The sequence below is a fragment of the Castor canadensis genome, chromosome 16 (genome assembly GCF_047511655.1).
Source record: "Castor canadensis chromosome 16, mCasCan1.hap1v2, whole genome shotgun sequence".
Lineage (NCBI taxonomy): Eukaryota > Metazoa > Chordata > Mammalia > Rodentia > Castoridae > Castor > Castor canadensis.
The window spans coordinates 11,413,396-11,419,547 of NC_133401.1; the positions used below are offsets into that span (position 1 = coordinate 11,413,396).

Consider the following 6,152-nt stretch of genomic DNA (forward strand, 5'->3'; position numbering starts at 1 on the left):
TTAGTGGATTCATTTATTAATCTAGCACTTTGGACACTTTGGGGGTTTCAGATACAGGATCGTATCATTTGCAGATAAAGAGAGGTTTCCTTATTCCTTTTTCTTGTCTGATTGCTGTTCCTAGTATCTATTTGGTCTGGGATGTAAGGAGACCCACTTGTACCTAGCCCTCCACCTTGAGATCTAAGTGTTTAGGATACAGACTCTCAGGTAAGAGCACATTGGGACACTGTGCACCACGGCTTCCAGGAGTAATCAATGGACCTATTCTTTGTTTTGTTTGGTTTTATATGTTGTTTGGTTGGTTGGTTTTGCTTACAGTATTAGGGACTGAATTCAGGACATTGCATTGTTAGGCTTGCCCTCTACCACTTGAACCAAACCACACCCCTTTTGGCTTAGTGTATTTTTTCAAGTAGGGTCTCCTGCTTTTGCCCAGGGCCTGCCTTGGACTGAGATTCTTCTACCTCTGCCTCCCCCATGGCTGGTCCACAGGCAGGTGCCCACACACCAAGCCCTTTGGACCTGTGTTTATTCCCTAGTGGGGCAGGGTAGAAAGCTTGGGAAGTAGCCCACACCTGCTTAGGACCTCAGAAGTCTACAGTCTGGTCTATGCCCAGGTAACTCAATAACTTGTGTAAATTAAGAAGTTGGCCATGAACGTCAGTGTGGAAAGTGTAGTAAAAACCCTTCGCTGGAGAAACTCAAATCTCTGAATTTTAAACCATTATTTGTCCTGATCCTGGGGAGAAGCCCCAAGAAGTGCTTAAAAACCCCTGTAATACTGCTTCTTTCTTCCGTGGTCATGGGATGCTAGTGTGTGCCTTGTCCCTTGCACTCCTGGAGAAAGGAAAATGAAGAGACCACCATGGGAACCTTAGAGGTGGGGCTGAGACCCCAATGCTCCTCCCTCAGGGAGAAGATGGTCTTGGGATCCTGAGCCTATGGCAGGGTCCAGGTCAAGACTGCCTCATTTTCCCGCCTTGTGCAGTGGGGTGTTTCCTCATCTGCACAGGCACAGGAGCCCCTCAATGCATATCTCATCTTCTCCTGGAGACAACTAATTACCACGTAGATTCCAGACCTGTGTGCAAGAGGAGAGGCGGGGCGTCCTCCCCACCTGCCCTGCTTACATCATTTTGCTGATGACTCTTTTTTCCATTGGTTTTTGGGTTTGGGGAAATTCAAGGAAAGCATGGGAAACACAGCAATGAGGAAAAGATAAATCCCTGAGTTATGTTTTGAGTAGACTAGACTCAACCCATGATGCTGTTTGCAAATGTCCCTCTTCTGGACAGGATTTGAGTTACAGATGCCTCCCAGGGGCTGTGCACCATAAGAGGCCACATGTGCTAGTCAGGCGCTCTACCACCTGAACCACTCTGTCACTCAGAAGTTGGTAAAATCTTGCAATTGTTTTTGAAAGACAGAAAAAGTGGGGCACTATTCTTTGTGGTCATTGAAATTCTGTGGTTTTCTATGGCATTCACTGAAAATTTCTTCTCCTCCTCCTCCCACCTCTCCTCCTCCCACTCCTCCTCGGCCTTCTTTTTTGTCTTATCTTCTTCCTCTTCCTGTTCCTCTTCCTCCTTCCCCCTCTCCTTATCCTTTTTCTCCTTTTCTTTCTTTCTTTTTTTTTAAATTTAAATATTCTTTATTTGATATTATACATAAACCACACTAAAATGCCTTTTAGCAAGTAAAAGGCAGCATTTTAAATACAGGGAATTCTACTTAAATTGGTAGTAGTCAAGACCAAAATACAGACATTGCTTCCTTATCTTCAATATTGCCTTTAACAGGCAAATGATCACAAACTGAAACATAGTGAGTTTTTGCCTGGTTTTGAGATAGTGAAGGGAACCCCCCAGTATTTAAACATCACACAACCAACTATATAAATGTAAATATAAAACCAATTGTTACTAGGTTTTGAGATGGTGTTCCCCATCTGTGAAAGGCTGAATATTACTAATTAAGTCCAATCATATCTTTAGAAAGGGGAAACAGTGACAATATTTACTTAACTGGAATTGCTTTTGAAAAAAAGACACATTTACTTAACTACAAGCCAATTTTGCTTAAATCAGGACTGTCCAACAAAAATATTCTGTCAGCCATTCATGATTTGAATTCTGGTGTTGTAAGATTAAATTATGGTACACATAAAAAGCCATGTGACATTTCTGTTTTGTAATAAATAAGGCAGTGGGTATTACTCATTGGTAGCCTTTTTGAGATAAGCTATCAAGTCTGCCCTTTCTCCCTTCTTCTTAATGCCAGCAAAGATCATTTTTGTTACAGGGATGTACTTTTTGGGATTCTCCAAATACTCCATCAGTGTATCCTCTCCCCAGGTGATACCTTTGTTCTTGTTGGCATCTGTGTAAGAAAACCCAGGGGCCTGACCTGTCTTGTGCCCAAACAGACCATGGAGATTTGGCCCAGTCTTGTGCTTGCCTCCCTTTTCCACTGTGTGGCACTGGGCACACTTCTGAACAAAAATCTTCTTGCCTTTTTCAACATCACCCATCTTTAATTCGCTCTTTTGTCACTATCACGACAAAGGAAATGTCTCGAAAGCTGGACGCCCCGCTCTCTCTCTTTCTTCCTTTTTTTTTAAGAGAGCAGGTCTTTATGTATCCCAAGGTACCCTCAAACTCATGATTCTCCTGCTTCAGCCTCCCAAGTCCTGGGATTGCAGGCATAAATCACCATGCCTGACAAGAATTTCAAATGCTAACTTTGTCATGTCCTGTCTTCAACTCCTCCAGCCAGGTCTACTGGTGACACATATGAACATCCTTCAAACGAGCAAATTAATGAATTCTATCTGATTTTCCTCAATTTACAATTACAGCTCTGGGTGTGGACAGATGTCTAAAATTTCAGTTCAGTCATTTGCAACAGGGTTAGGATTTTGGCTGAGAGCATCTGACATGTGATAAGTCCAATATAAGGATGTCCTTGCTATGTTCAGACAGTTCAGTGAGCTTGTGACTCACTCCTTACATTGCAGAAGATTTTTCCTCTTTGATTACTTAATCTCCCCCATGGAACTCCCACAGCCATCTTGGTGATGACACTTACTTTATTCCCCTCTAAGGCAAAAACAAACTCTTATGAAGTTTGGTAGAGGTTTAACTTTAATGACCTTGTGTAGCAGGGGTGAGAAGGAAGTGTTCTGTTAGAGGCTCTGGGAATCCCATGGTCGTCTAGAGCGAGGGTGTCCTCACAGAGGGGAGAGTGGTCACTTTATCTAGACGACATCCACGGAGGTCAGGCGGATGTCTCTCCACACCTGAACCATCTGCACAGAGCTTGGCTGGATTCGATGGGCAAAGCTGTAACAGTATTGCCTGTTTACTATGACCTATAGGAGGGAAAATGGGTCACAATAATTTTCTAAGATACAGTTTTTATAAAATTACATATATTTTAAATTTTGTTTATTTCTTTATTTTGAGACTGGGTGTATCTATAGGCTGTAGCCCAGCCTGACCTCCAAATCTCAATCCTGCTTCAACCTCCGCAGTGCTGGGATTACAGAAATAAGCCACCATACTGAACCCCATGTATTCATTTTTAAATGACAAGTAGTACCTAGACGTGTTTATTGGCTACAGGGTGACATTACAATACAAGTATTTGTCTGGGGCTGGCTGAAAACTGTCATCCTCCTGATCAACTATGATTATAGATATGATCCACCAGTGCCTGGCAAGATTCATTATTTGACAACAAAAACCTCTAGCTCCCAAGTTGTAATGTAAAGAGAAATTGATACTATCATTTATTTTAAAAATGAAAACATATAAATATTTATGTTATTTATATTTATATGTATTTATACATACAGTGCTTGTATAAGTACAGGTTATTTCTAGAAGGAGGCAAATCAGCCAAAAATAGTTGTTATTGGGAAAGGGATTGGTGTTCAGAGGTGACAGGAAGCCTTAAGTTTAGGCTGATTAAGATAACTTTTCAAATGCAGTTTTAATTATTTAGATACTTGGATATTTATTTAACAAAATAAGAAGGAAGAAAAGCTGTGGGTGAAGACAGAAGAAATTTTTGACCTTAGGTCAAGTTGCCTGTGAGTTGACCTTGACCTTGACCCTGTTCAGATTTGGGGAAAGAACTGAGGATGGTGATGAGCAGAAGGTGCTCTGGAACTAAAAGCCAGTACTTCTGAAAGATGGACTCCACAGGGCTTTTGCAGCCAGGCCAGGTGAGCAGTGTCCTCCTTTGGGATCCCATAGATGCTGAGTAGGGGCCATTCCCAGGGTCACTCACCTGGTACTCATTGTGCAGCACCAAGAGGTGCAGGTCAAATGGCTTGCCATCCTCAAAGGGCATTGTGGAAGATTTCACCTCATTTTCCCACTTTCCACTCTGACGAGTGTTCATGACCACAAGACGCCCAAAGTAGACTCGGAAATGGAAGGCGATGTCAGACTTCTCATCGGGGCTGATATGGAAATCCACTTGCAATTCGGGGTCATTTCTGCTGGGCAAATCACATGATGTGTTGGCAGGACCCTTTCTTGTGGTGACACACACATTAGATCAAAAACAAATTCTTCCTAAGTTACTCTTCACAGTGCAAGGAAGGCCTTCCTGGATGATACTATAGTCTTTGTCCAATGAAGCAGGGCAGTGAAGTGCTCTGTTTCTTACTTAGACCAAAACTAAAACTTAGCATCAGTCATTGACTGATGGGTGATCCATCCCCTGAAAAGTGCATGCCCTTTGATAAAGAGCCACAGCCCCAACCCATGGAGTGATCTCTTCCCACTGTCCCTCATATCTGCCCACAGACCATGTTTAATGCTTGGTGGGGTCTAAGACAGGTGCCAACCTGCAGTCAAACACTCCAATGTCACTGAGACACAGGTTGCCCCAAAGCACATTTCATTCCACCCATGTATAAAGAGAACTCATGCAAAAGAGATGCAGGGTGTCCCTTTGATTATCACTGAAGAACCAACGGACAAGGCCACTTTCTGTGTGCATGGGACCTGCCGTGGGAATGAAGTGTGGATAAGAGGGGTGAGCAAGATGACAGGTCTCTTCCTATGAGAGTTTCCAGTGGTGCCAGTGGTGTGGCAGGTTAGAGATTGAAGGACAGGCTCTGAGGACCCTCCTCTCCTGCCCCCCGTCCAAAGCCAGGTCCCTGTATTCTTGACAAAGCAGAAGGGTTGTAGAAGAGTCAGGCTAACTGGATTCAAATCCTGATTCTGATCCTTACTAGCAGTGGGATTAGAGATACATTACCTGGGCAGGGCCTGACTCAGTTTACAGGAGATCACTAGAAATTCCAACTTCATAGAGTATTCTCAGGGAGATAGAAAGTAATACATGTAAAACCTTAATCGTAATCACTGGTATTTTTATGCTCCATACTGGGTTATCTATGAGAAGGGGAGAGCCCTTTCTGCAACACCACTTCTAGGAGATCTCAGGTAGGGTACATGTAGCCTGAGCCACTGTGTACAGACCCAGCTTAATGATCCAGCACCCCACTGTGTGAGCTCATCCTCCTCCACTGTTCTCAAGAGGAGACATTAAAGCCACATTCATTCTGCTCTTGTCAGTGCTTAGAGATGGGTCTTCAGGTAAGCCCAGTCTCTAAGTCTCCCAACATTCTGCCAGTGACACATAGAAAGGTCCACAGACATTGAACATTGTCATTGCTGTGGGAGAGAAGAAAATTCACACACAGAATAGGAGACATTTACACTCCCTGATCAATACTCAGTCATAGAATCTCTCAATCTCTCTCTCTCTCTCTCTCTCTCTCTCTCTCTCTCTCTCTCTCTGTCTCCTTCTCCCTCACTTTCATTTCTCTTTCCACCTGCCCTCCCCTTCCACACGCAGTGCAGCTCACAGGCACCTCAGTGGCACACTCCTGCTCAATTAGATATGCACTATGGTACCGCCATGGGCCAAGGTCATTGCAGTCCCTTTTCAACTCTCCTGTTTTTCTGCCATTGCTGTGTCTCTCTTGTGGCTCTTTGACACTGGGTCTATTCTTCTGGGTCTCCAGGAGCTGCACCATATAAAGGATCCCTGGTAGCCCCGCCCTCTTGCTTCTCACCTATTTCCAAGCCCCTCCCAGCAGGGTGAGAAAGAATGGGGTGTCAGAATCA

The 6,152-nt window shown here is 43.8% G+C and overlaps 1 pseudogene; it reads right to left on the reverse strand.

The window, feature by feature from the left end:
- Positions 1 to 2,127: 2,127 nt before the first annotated feature.
- Positions 2,128 to 2,595, reverse strand: LOC109678708 (cytochrome c, somatic pseudogene; annotated as a pseudogene).
- Positions 2,596 to 6,152: the final 3,557 nt, after the last annotated feature.